We start from the raw sequence: 13,708 nt of genomic DNA, 5'->3' as shown, positions 1-13,708 counted from the left end.
TTTTAGTGTTACAATATTTGCAATAATTTTTTTTTGTGGTCCTGTAGTTATTTTTGTACATATATCTTCAAAAGAAAATGACTTTTCATAGAAATGTCTATAGAATGTTTTTGATGTACTCTGTCTTCATGGACTTTGGAATGGGCTGCTGTTATGTTGATTTTTCTCTCACATGTAGTCCAAGTTAATCATAGATAATCTCATAGATAGATACATGTGCATTCATATGTTTAGTTAGAATAACTATTCTTTATTGCCTACAATGTGACTGTTTTAAGTTAATTAGTGAATAATGTATTATTTATATTGTTTTCTTACTTATGATTCATTTAATCCATTAATCCATTGATTGTCAGTAGTGATCATGACTACCTCCTTGACCCTTGCAGACATGTATTATTCATGGACTCATCTGCATGGGCTCAGTGTAGATCTTTTAGGCTTTAACACAATCCACATTTTAAATTATTATTATTTTTTTGTTTTCTGCATTTTATTTTTTCTCTTTCCAATGCAACAATTTTTAAAATTTAATTTAAGTTAATTTTGAGTTCCAGGATACATGTGCAGGATGTGCAGGTTTGGTACATAGGTAAACATGGGCCACGGTGGTTTGCTGCACCTATCAAAGCATCACCTAGGTATTAAGTCCCCCATGCATTAGCTATTTATCCTGATGCTCTCCCTGGTCCCTCACAGGCACCCGTAACCACAATCTACATCTTAATAGCACCACAGCAATATAGGGAGTATTTGTTATCTCTAGATGGAACAGAAACTAGTTTCCAATGACTTTATATTACTTTTGAAGAAGTTGGATGCACTTTCCATCATGATCACAGAAAAATCAACACTCTCCTATTCTCGTCAAAAAATAATCTTGTATTGACCCAAGCTTCATGCCATCAATTTATAGCAGTAAGGACTGCCTAGTATTAAATACTTTAAAGCTAAATCAAAATATTTGATAGAACATTCACGTTTAGCCTAGAAGTGGATGATTCTATGACAAAAACTGTTAGTTAGGAATCTGTATATATAAAAAAATATATCCCCAAATAGCTACCCTCCTTTTATTCTGTTAGTAATAGAACCCTGGAATTTAACAGAGCACATGAATGCCCAGATAAGGATTTCATTTTTTTGCCTCCTTTGAAGTTGGATGTAGCCATTTGATTAAGGTCTAGTCTATAGCATATGGGTAAATGTAATGAACAACTTCTAGTTCTGGCCTATAAAAGTGTATACTGTGTCCTTTCTTCTTTGCTTCCCACCAACTGAAAAGTGGATGTAATGGTAAGAACTAGCGTAGACATATTTGGCCATAGGATGTATGCTGCATGTTGATAGGCTTGGTGGTTGGCTGGCAAGTCGGCTGGTTTAGAGGCTTTCTGGCAGATAGGCCGAAAGGCTGGCTTGGAGGCAGGCTGAGAGGATAGCTGACTGGCTGAGAGTCCGTCTGGATGGCTGGCAGATCCAGAGGCTGGCTGAGAAAACGGATGTTAGGCTGGCGGAGAGGCTGGCTGGGTGGCTATGTTGTCGGGCTGCTGAAACAAAGTACTATAGACTGGGTGGCTTAAATGACAGAAATGTATCTCTCACCGTTCTGGAGGCTGGAAGCCTAGAATCAGGATGCCAGCATGGTTGGGTATTGGTGAGGACTCTCTTCCTGCCTGCAGACTGCTGATTTCACTTTATATCCTCACACGGAAGAAAGAGGGCCCAATAGTTCTCTGGGGTCTCTTTTATAGGGGCACTAATCTCATTCACGAGGGCTCTACTCTCATGACCTAATCACTTTCCTATAACTAATATCATAATATTGGGCATAAGGACTCCAACTTTGAATTGTGAGGAACACAGTCAGTCCCTGAGAGATAGAAAGAGCTGGATCTAGTCCTAGACTACTTACATGAACTAAGAGAGCCAAAAACCTCTATCTTATTTAGGTTACTGTTGTATTGTCCTTTGTTGCCACATTCAAACAAGTTTGTTAACTTATAAAACCCATATACATAAAAATCCTATACTGGACTATTAAATAGCGTGGTTAATTCTGGCCTAACTACTTACTCCCCTTTTGAATTTGAGCAAATTACTTGAAGTCTCTTAGCCTCAGGTTGCTATAACTTCTATAAAATGTGGGTTGCAACTAGGCACAGTATCTCACACCTGTAATCCCAACACTAGGAAGGCCTAGGTCGGTGGATAGCTTGAGCTCAGGAGTTTGAGACTAATCTGGACAACATGGAGAAACCCTGTCTTTTCAAAAAAAATACCAAAAAATTAGCCGGGTGTGGTGGTTCATGCCTGTAGTCAGTCCCAGCTACTTGAGAGACCGAGACAAGAGGATTGCTTGAGCTCAGAAGACAGAAGTTGCCATGAACTGAGATCATAACACTGCACTTCGGCTTGGGCAACAGGGTGAGACCCTATCTCAAAAAAAAAGGAATTAAGAAAAAGCTGAGTTTCAGGCATAATAAACAAAATAATTTGTTAGAAATGAAGAAAATGTGGGGTTGCTATGAGGGTTAAGATAGTTAATTCGCTTAAGTGCGTGCCTCTATACTTGACATAAAATAAGCCTTCCCAAATAGGAGGTGACATTATTAAAGCAGTATTTAACCCGTTCAGTTATACAGATGTATTTTTGGCAAATAACTATCTCAAAAGTTTCTTTGGAAGTTATGTTTTTCAAGACTGCATGTCCTGAGGATACTTACAGTGATAACTTTTAGGACTTTTATTGACATTTGTTACCATCCACTAACAAATTTTCTAGGTTAAATTTTTCCATAGGCTAGAGCTTTATGATTTTAACTACTATTTGGCTATAAGTACCTTGCATTCAGAATTTTTTAAGTAAATATTTTAGATTTATCCTTAGGGACTTTCTCATTTCATTTCTAGGAAGAGTTGGACTGACCTACAGAGGTCCATATCCTAGGGGCTCTATAACTCTCAAATGAGCTTGTTAGCCTACTTCTAGCCTGAAGTCTATGGACCTTGAACAGACATCTAGAATATCTGCCTGCTGGTAACATTTTAAAGATCATTTACTTTAAATTCATGCCCACCAGAAAATTCTCAATAGCTTCGCTGCAAGAAGTAATATTCAATAATGTTCTGTGCATGCTACCTATTGGCTATGAGATTCTCTAATTACACTGGACCATTTTTTTTCAAAATGTGGTTCAGTAAATTAAACGCATTGTACAAAAAGATGGTTTCCCGATCATGTACATTTAGGAAATGCTAAATTAAACAAGATTAAACAGCTTTCTTTCAAGCAGGAATCCCTTGAAGACTTTAATATGGTAAAGGTAACCCATAGATCTCTAGGAGAGAGTATTGATTGAAGGATTTTCTAGGATTACACGATCAAGTAGTTCTTGTTTTTATAAAGCACTACATATACCTAATATAAAACCATAGTTTGGAAATGCTTAATATAAAATGTTAAGTTTGATTGGCTTAAGGAAGGCCATTGGAAAGCCTCATAGGTTTCTGCTGACATAACTGTCCCAACAGATTAACCATTAGTTAAATGTTTTCTTGGATCTATTTTTTGCTCCTTAACCCCCCTTAGACACTATGCATTAAAATAATCACTATTGCAAGGGACTGCCCTCAGTCCCAATTCTGGCTTTTGTCTTCATTGAACCTTGCAACTGAGGTCCCTGTAGGCCTAATAGCCAAGAACCTTAATTTTTTCAAGGCTTTGACATGCTATCTTGCCTAGCAAGCAAATCCATTTACTTTGAATTCTCCATGATATTATTGTGGCTTGCGGATGACCTGCCTGGTAATGTTATTGACTGAACCCATTTTTTTCTCATGAGCTGTTATGAGTCATAAAATTATTTTCAATGCTCAATGATGCCACAAGGAACCTAATTGGAAATTAGAATTTAGAATGCATAGCTAGATTCCGAGAAATCATAGCTAAATTACAAATTCGTCAGAAGAAATTCGAATCAGTAATTATTGGCTGTATTATTGATACATGAGAAGATATGTGAAGGAGTAGATGGAATACTTTGAAAACTTGTCTCTTGTTGTTTCACAGTGTTTAATAAGAAAATTATCATCGTGTGAAGGCCTATACCCAGGACACACCTCAATCAGTGAAAGATTTCTATCAATAACACAGAGGAAAGCTGCTGTTGAAGTCTGTTATCTGGGCTAACTTTTGGCTATGGATGCAAGAAGCCATTTTAATAGTCTAGCTCCAGTCACTATTTAAACTAGTAACACTCCAGTCCCATAGGGAGTTGTTCTGATATAGCAATTACAGTGAGCTAAGCTATACATCTGCCAGTGATACTAAACTTGAGTGCCAGCTCTACTATTTACAAAGTAGGTGACCTTGGGTGAGTTAACTAAACTCTTAAACCTCATAAATACCCTCATCTATAAAATGAGGCTAGTAATAGAATCTAATTCATGGAGTTGCTGTGAGGATTGAAAAAGATAGTTTATGTACTGGGCTTGCGTATGGGCAGTATTTAATAAATATAACCTAGTATTACTTATTAATTAGTATTAGTATTAGTTATTGTTAATAATAAAAATGAGATTATGTACTGGGCTTGAATATGGATAGTATTTAATAAATATAAACTGGCAGGGTGCAGTGGCTCATGCCTGTAATCCCAGCACTTTGGGAGGCTGAGGTAGGTGGATCACAAGGTCAAGAGATCGAGACCAGCCTGGCCAATATGGTGAAACCCTGTGTCTACGAAAAATACAAAAAAAATTAGCTGGACATGGTGGCACATGCCTGTAAGTCCCACATACGTGGGAGGCTGAGGCAGAAGAATCACTTGAACCTGGGAAATGGTGGTTGCGGTGAGCCAAGATCGCACCACTGCACTCCAGCCTGGCTACAGACTGAGACTCCGTCTCCAAAAAAAAAAAAAAATATATATATATATATATATGTATATAATAAAATAAAAAATATAACCCTAGTATTAGTTATTAATTAGTATTAGTTTTTATTATTAATAATAAAGAGTTATTTATGTACTGGGCTTGCGTATGGGTAGTATTTAATAAATATGACCACCCACACATACATGCATGCACACACTCCTTTAATAATAAAAAACTCCAGCCTTGTTGATGTAGTGGCTTGTTTTTTTCTGACTCCAGTCTCCTGAATGATATACTTGGCCAAAGGCTCTTATCTCTTATTCTTAGTTTATGTCAGATACAGTGTGTAAAGCAAGTCTGAGGTTCAGCACTGAAGAAGGTAGGACATCAATTCACACATCAGAGGCAAATGCCAGCAGTGTGTCTTGAACTTTACTAGAGGCTGTAGGGAGCATGGCTGTGGTAGACCTCTGAGGACACTTAATTTATTAAAGAAACTTAATGCACCAAAAAGGGACCCAAGAGGGATGTCAAAAGCTGCTGCTTGTGAGGAAGTATTCCCAGCATCTCAAGAGCAGCTGGCGGACCCCAGACTCTAGCAGTGGTTGGTCGGTGGGTGGGGGATGGAGTAGAAAAGAGAACTAGGAAAGTAAGAGCCAGAAACGTACAATTGCACTCACCAATTCACAGACCGCCCTTCCTCTCAATCTCCTTTTCCCCTTGACTTGACGCTTGAGGGGCCAGATGCAGCAGCTAGCGAACAAGCAAGGAAGTGAGCATGTGGGAAGAAAAAGTTTAGCCTTCTCTATTTCACTCACCACACCGAAACAGGTGAGACAGCCTTTTAGATTTAAAGCAGGCTTGTGAGAGAGGGGTGGTGACTGAGCACAGTAGGCTTTATAATGAATGAACTGTACTAGAGTTAGTCTCGAATACTAGATTAGACCAGACACTTTTACAATATAAATTAATATTCTTGTCACTGACACAGATGGGAAGACCTAGAAGACCCACCCTATATTTCATTTGAGGGCAGGAGAAATGTAAGTTCAGAAGCACAGTTTGGAAGGGACAATAAAAGAAAAACTTCAGTTCTTTAGATTTCATTGTTCCCTCTTGAATTCTGCTGTATCAATAAAACATTTACCTATCTAATAATTATTCACATGCTTTGCTTTTTATTTAGAAGTTCGCTCTGTAGATTATAAAGATAATCTAATACATTAAGTTGCTTTCTTTTATATGAAACAATTGCTTTGTAAAAACTGTCTTCACCCAGTGCATAAAAGGAGTATTTCCAGTGCTGTTTCATTTTCTTGTTTTTCTGGAGATGAATGAAAAACAAAAATCTCCTTTTTTTAGTGTCCTAGAAACTGTTTTGAAAAAGCCAAGCATTCATGGCTGAATGAAGGCATGAGCAGTAGTTCCCTTATAAGCGAAAGAAAGAACAGTTCAATCAAGCATGACTACCACAGTTTCCTTAAAATGTTTGCAAAATCTACTGGGCAGACACCATGTTTTCTGATTGCTAAACTAGATTGAAGTAATGTGGGTATGAGAGTTTCCACAGGAAAGAACAGAAAACATGACACAGGATGCCACAGAAGCCATGTGGAGTGAAGGAAATGCAAACCTGTAAGTTAGGCCTTTGAAGGTCTGTGCACCTGCTGCTCAGCATAACTGAGACGGTACGTCATATTTCACACATAGAAAAAACGATCAAATGGCAGATAGATAACTTTTCTGAAAAAATGTGTTTTAGAGAAACTGAGAACACTACCTTTTCAGCCAGAAAAACAGGATATATGGATTTTTGTTTTCTAAAGTAAGAACAACAGATTTCACTGGCACACAAGTTACTAGTAACCGATGTACACACTGTACATTAAGTCAATGATCAATGTCTTTTTAAATCATGTGCCAATTTCTGGAACTAGCTACAGGGAAAGTAATTAGGTTAGCATCTTTACTGCCTAATCTACCAAAAACTTTTCATGAAGTGCTGACACATTCTTATCCTCTGTTCCCCTTCCTCCAATCTATTTTTAGTTACTTGGTTTGGGGACAATTATTGAATTGTTTATACAAAACAAAAGGAGCACCTCACATTAAAACAAATTAAATCTTCCCTAATTGCTTAGAATTCGACTGTAGAAAATGGAAGGATGAATTCACTGGATGTCCCTTTTATTTCTCTAAACACGGACGTATTGAATTATAAATACAAAATAATTTTATAAAGACCTCAAAATATTAATTATTCCTATGTATTATTTGTATGTTATGGTCTATAAATGCTCAGATGCCATGACAATTCTATAGATTAGACTGTGGAGTTCTTTGCACATATGGCATAGTAGAGTGGGTAAAAAGATGGCCCTGAAATTGTATATGAGCTACCAAGTAATGCATTTGAAATTTAATCTCTGCATGTCCATGTGTTCAGCTGAAATATGGGCATAATAATAGTATCTTTCATTAAAGGTTATTTTGAAGATTATATAAGGTAAGGAGATAAAGTGAATTACATTCTCCCCTTTTAAATCCACTCAATGACTTTCTATTGCCCTTTTGATAAAATCTCCACCCCGAACATGGCCTCTAAGGCCCTACAAGATGTGGCTACCCGTACATCCAACTTCATCCTGTCTACTCTATTGACAATCTAGCTGAAAGCTTTTTTTTTTCTTTTTCAGTTCCTCCAAAGTTCCTGCTTTTTGCTGCCTCCAAGGTTTCACAAATTCTCTTCTTTGCCTAGAACACATCTCCACCCTCCTCCTCACAGCACACATAGCTCCCTCCCACCCAGCCTTCACATCTCAGTTTAAATGTCACTTGCTTTAAAAAGGACTTTTCAGATTTACCAATCAAAAATCATTCCTTCTCCTTATTTTTCTGTAGCATAGAATGTTGTTTTTAATATTTACCACAAATGTTTGTGGTTCCTGGTTTGAAATGAATGGACAGACAGACAAGAATCAGGCAGAAGAGTAATTCAATACTTCTTTTATTAATTTTAGACATGTCAGGCTCTGGAAGCTATGGTTAGATCCAAACTTCCCATAGGTCTTATAGCTTGGAAAAGCAACACAGAATTCTGGCTTTCTGAGGGCAGCCCACACAAAAAGAAAGAGGAGATGAAGAAGAAGGGATCATCGGGCCAGTGCCTCCTTCCAAACACACCAAAAAATAAATTACTGACCTATCACAGGCTGAAGGTGTGGAGTGGAATGCAGAGAAGGCAGAAAAGGTTAGGAGGGTTAGAAATTCCCTCCATCTGAACTCAAGACTGAAAAAGCATTTCCTCCATCTCAACTAAAATTTATGAACTTGAACCACATGCACTGACTGTTTTTGAGGTTAGAGACAAATATAACCATATTCATATGATTTAAACATAATTATACATGGAAATGTATACATATGGAAATATGTATGTATGCATGCATCAGTATCCTATGGAGTCTATGTAATATAGATTTATATATGTATACTATACATATAGTATGTGATACGTAATATTTGTGTGTATTCATAATACATGTATATGCCATACACACACATATACATATATACACATTTGTGTAATTATTTGGGTAATATCTGCTCTGCAATCATACTGTAAGCTCTAAAATGAGAGTGAAGTAGATCTACTTTGCTTACCACTATAGCTTTGTGGTTCATCACAAAATATCTATAAAAATTAGTTGAATAATAGCTGTAAGGTGTTTGACATGTAATTTGACTTATTTTAAGAACTCAGTAGATGGTACCTATTATGATTGTACTGCTTCTGCTTGTGCTGATAAAATAGTCTTAATATGTTGGGTATTAAATTTTGGTCTGGACTGTATATTTGTAAGACTTCCATTTCAGAAATTCATAAGCTTGCCTCAAAGGTTGCTCATACAGTTTAACAGACTATAATTTCAGGTAACATCTCCTAGTTGCAACCTCCACAGCTCTGGAGTCATAACCCCAAGGAGAAATAGGGTGAGGAGCGACTATAACAAACTAAACAGTGTATGTACTGCCCAAAAAAGGCAGCCAGTTTTCCAATCCTTTTTTTTTTTTTTTCTTTTTCTGAGATGGAGTCTCACTCTATTGCCCAGGCTGGAGTGCAATGGCACAATCTTGGCTCACTGCAAGGCTTAGACCGCAACCCAGCTTCAAGCGATTCTCCTGCCTCAGCCTCCCAAGTAGCTGGGATTACAGGCGTGCACCACCATACCCGGTTAATTTGTATTTTTAGTAGAGATGTGGTTTCACCATGTTGGTCAGGCTGGTCTTGAACTTCTGACCTCAGGTGGTGCATCAGCTTCGGCCTCTCAAAGTGCTGAGATTACAGGCATGAGTCACCCCACCCAGCCTCCAATCCATTTAGACTTGCTTTGGCAAGTGTGAATGCAGTACTATCAGGCCTTCTGACTTTTTTTCAAGAGAAGCTAAAATCCCTATTTTAAAATAAAAAATATACATTTTCAAAACTAAAACATTTCTGTGATCTGAATCATACGGTGAACTTTTTGCCTTCATGCTACTCACAGGCAGTTAGTCTGTGACCTCTGCTTTTAGAACTATTAATACTTTTTGTGTATTTCACTTACCTTTTACATTGATATTATTCTGTGCTTTTCAGATAAATTTTAACAGCTTAATTTCATTGCTTTATAAGAAATCTATTTCTAGCTGTTGCTTTTGCATTTCTACCTCTCTATCTTTTGCTTCTCCAAATCCCTCTTCCATTTTTTTCTTGATGTCAGAAGAGCTTTTAAAGCTAATTATCTATTTTAAGTATAGCATTTTTCACAAAAAGGAAAAAATGGAACTACACAGTATTTTCAAGACACATCACAAAGAAATCCATTTGTTCACGTGTTTAGTAAACTCAACTACAGACATACATGAGAAGAATTGACACATTAAAGTGGAAGCAATGAATTTATATACAGTGCATGTATTTTGTCTATAAATCCATTGGGCAAAAGTTAGGTTTTCTTTCATCTCTCTTAGTAATAAATTTTCTTTTCTTTTTCTTTACAATTCAACTTTTGTTTCAGACTCAAGTGGTATATATGCAGGTTTGTTACTTGACTCTGAGGCTTGAGGTGTGAATGATTCCATCACCAAGTGGTTAGCGTAGTACCCAATAGGTCATTTTGTAGCCCTTACTCCCTACTCCTTTCTCCCCATCTAGAAGTCTGCAGTGACTACTGCTGTCATCTTTACGTCCGCAGGTACCCCGTGCTTAGTTTCCACTTGTGAGAACATGCAATATTTGGTTTTCTGTTTATGAGTGAACTCACTTAGGGTAACGACCTCTAACTGTGCCCATGTTGCTGCAAAAGACATTATTTTGTTCTTTTTTATTGCTGCATAGTATTCTATCTTGTATATGTACCACATTTTCTTTATCCATCCACTCTTGATGGGCATCTAAATTGATTCCACGTCTGTGCTATTGTGAATAATGATGAGATGAATACATGAGTACGTGCATCTTTTTGGTAGAATGATTTATTTTACTTTGGGTATATGCCAATTAAAGGGATTGGTGGTTTGAATGGTAGTTCAACTTAGTTCTTTGAGAAATTTCCAAACTTCTCTTCACAGTGGCTGAACAAATTCACACTCCCACCAACAGTGCATAACCATTCCCTTTTCTCTGCAGCTTCACCAACATCATTTATTTTTTGACATTTTAATAATAATAGCCACTCTGACTGGTGTGAGGTTGTATCTTACGGTTTTCATTTGCATTTCTGATTTTCATTTGTATTTCATTTTTGGTGATTAGTGAGGTTGAGCATTTTTTTTCTTATTTTTGTTGGCCACTTCTATGTCTTGTTTTGAGAAATGTCTATTCATGTCCTTTGCCCACTTTTTAATGGGGTTATATGTGTTTTGCTTCTTGAATTGCTTAAGTTCTTTATAGATTCTGGATATGAGACCTTTGTCAGATGCATAATTTGCAAATATTTTCTCCCATGCAATGATTTTTCTTAGAAACATTTTTCCATAGAAAAATAAAACTAGATTTTTAGGTTAGCAGTGGCAGAAACTACTGGATGTCAACAAATTTAAAATGCAAATTTTAAATTTAATATTAAAATAAATAGAATTTTTATATACTGTATATCTACAAAAATGCTGTTTGAGACTTTTTTAGACATAGATTTTTATCAAATATCACATAAAATCACACTACTCTGTTTCCTTGTCTTTCTGCAGTAACCCAGTGCAATTTTTTTGAAGATAATTTTGAATCATGAACTCAACATATGCAGTAATGCAAATAATTCAAATGAAGTGATGACAATATAAAACAGTTATGATCAAGTTCAGGAGCATGTAGGCAGTGACAATTATGTTGTGACTGCCACCTGGCCAACAGTAATTCATTTTAAGATGAATTCCTCTTTCAGAAGAAGTGTAAAAATACACATATTAGTATTAATGAAATACTCTCATCTATAGTGCTTAAATGAGTTTCTGAAACACTAATTTTATAGGAAAACTTTTGTTAACTTTCCTTTAAACTTTAAAAATTTTTTAAATCTTATGTTTAAAAATAAATTATTTCCACAACACCATCAATTTTTGGTCAACAATTGAATTGACTGAATATTTTTCACTGCCCCTTTGTCTAGGGTAACCTGCAGTGCCATCCACTAAACTGCTCTCTTGCTTTGAGAAAGAATGAATAAAACTTTCAAAGTAACTCACAGCTTGTAACAAAGAACTGAAAGGAGACAACATAATGAATATAAACATTTCAGATTTGATAAAAACAAACATTTACCTAAAGCTCTAGGTTGGGTACTTCAGGGAATTCAAATAGTAATAAAAATATTCCAGGCCGGCCATGGTGACTCATGCCTGTAATCCTAACACTTTGGGAAGTCGAGGCAGGAGAATCACTTGAGGTCAGGAGTTTGAGACCAGCCTGGCTTACATGGTGAAACCACGTCTCTACTAAAAGTACAAAAATTGGTTGGGTGTGGTTGCAGGCACCTGTAATCCCAACTACTGGGGAGGCTGAGGCAGGAGAATCACTTGAACCCGGGAGGCAGAGGTTGCAGTGAGCTGAGATTGCGCCATTATACTCTAGCCTGGATGACAAGAGCGAAACTCTGCCTCAATAAATAAATAAATAAATAAATAAATAAATAAATAAATAAAATAAATAAATAAGTATTCCAAGTGTGCAGAATGCAAGACTGACTGACAAGAGTATTCAATAGAGGTAAAAAATCAAAGGGCAGTAGGAGAATCAGGAGAGAGTATTATAAATTCCTGAATATAAGATACATCATTTCTCCCAAATAAATAATGCCTCAAAACAAAAGGTCCTTATTATCAAAATGTTAAAAAAGCCTTCTCTGAGGCATCAGAGTGTAATACTTAATGCATGTACTTTGAATTCACATTATCTCTGTTCAACATCTGATTATTTACTGCTTGTGAGTTCTTGGATAACCTTTCAGTTTCATCATTGGCTAAAAGGGAGATACTGATATTACTTACCTCCTAGCCCTGTTGAGAGAATTTACAAAGCTAATAATGTGTCACAATGCCTGGTACAAAAATATATGTGTCATAACATATGTATTATTTCTATATTTCCTCCCATTATTGTACATTAATCTGAATGGCAAAGTACTAAATTCCTGAGGTTGAAGAGGTGTCTGCACTCTCATGTTTATTGCTGCACTGGTCACAATATCTAAGATATGGAATCAACTTGTGTCTATCAATGAATCAATGGATAAAAACAATGTGGCATGTATTCACAACAGAATACTATTCAGCCTTAAAAAAGAGGAAAATCATGTCATTTGTGACAATGTAAATGAACCTAGTGGGAATTATGGTAAGTGAAATAAACAAGGCACAGAAAGACAAATACTGTGTTATCTCACTTACACATGTAATCTAAAAAAGCTGAATTTATTGGAGAGTGGAATGGTACTTACCCGGCTGGGAAACGGGGGAGTTGGGAGTGATACTGGCGAAAGGATACGAAATTTCAGTCAGATAGAAGAAATAAGTTCAAGAGATCTAGCATACAATAGGGTGATCAAAGTTAATAACAATGTATTGTATTCTCAAAAATCCCTGAGAAAGTAGATTTTAAGGGTTCTTACCACAAAGAATGTAAGGTAGAGCAAATGTTAACGATCTAGTTTTACCCATTCTACAACATAAACATATTCAAAACATGTTGTCCTTGATAAATATATACATTTTTATTTGTCAATGAAAACTTTAGGCCGGGCACAGTGGCTCACGCCTGTAATCCCAGCACTTTGGGAGGCTGAGGCGGGCAGATCACGAGGTCAGGAGATGGAGACCATCCTGGCTAACATGGTGAAACCCAGTCTCTACTAAAAATATACAAAAAATTAGCAAGGTGTGGTGGCAGGCACCTGTAGTCCCAGCTACTCGGGAGGTTGAGGCAGGACAATGGCGTGAATCCGGGAGGTGGAGCTTGCAGTGAGCCCAGATTGCGCCACTGAACTCCAGTCTGGGCGACACAGCAAGACTCCGTCTCAAAAAAGGAAGCCAAAAAAAAACTTTAAAAAAGAATTTACCTTTTTCCAGGCTTAAAAGAAAGCTTGTACCTAAAGCAGAGAATAAGCTACTGAACAAATAAATATGAAGACATGAAGAAAAACGCCTAAGCCAAAGTTCCCCAGAAAATACAGCCTGAGACAAAAACCTATATGTGAGCACTTTACTAGGGAGTGGATCCCAGGGAGCAGGGCTGAAGGATAGGGCTGAGATGGAATATAGAAAGGCAAGGAAAAAAATATATCATAAACATGTC

The 13,708-nt window shown here is 36.8% G+C and overlaps 1 protein-coding gene across 1 annotated transcript in view; it reads right to left on the bottom strand.

Moving 5' to 3' along the window:
- The window catches only part of LOC144340941 (uncharacterized), a 31,298-nt gene that overhangs the window by 12,115 nt on the left and 5,475 nt on the right, over positions 1-13,708 (bottom strand). Inside the window, exon 5 of the mRNA XM_078002575.1 lies at positions 5,559-5,631. The gene's annotated coding sequence lies outside the window, so the exon portion shown is untranslated. The remainder of the gene's footprint in view (positions 1-5,558; positions 5,632-13,708) is intronic.

This window comes from Macaca mulatta, chromosome 5 (genome assembly GCF_049350105.2).
Source record: "Macaca mulatta isolate MMU2019108-1 chromosome 5, T2T-MMU8v2.0, whole genome shotgun sequence".
Classification (NCBI taxonomy): Eukaryota; Metazoa; Chordata; class Mammalia; order Primates; family Cercopithecidae; genus Macaca; species Macaca mulatta.
This window is presented reverse-complemented; position numbering and strand designations above follow the sequence as displayed.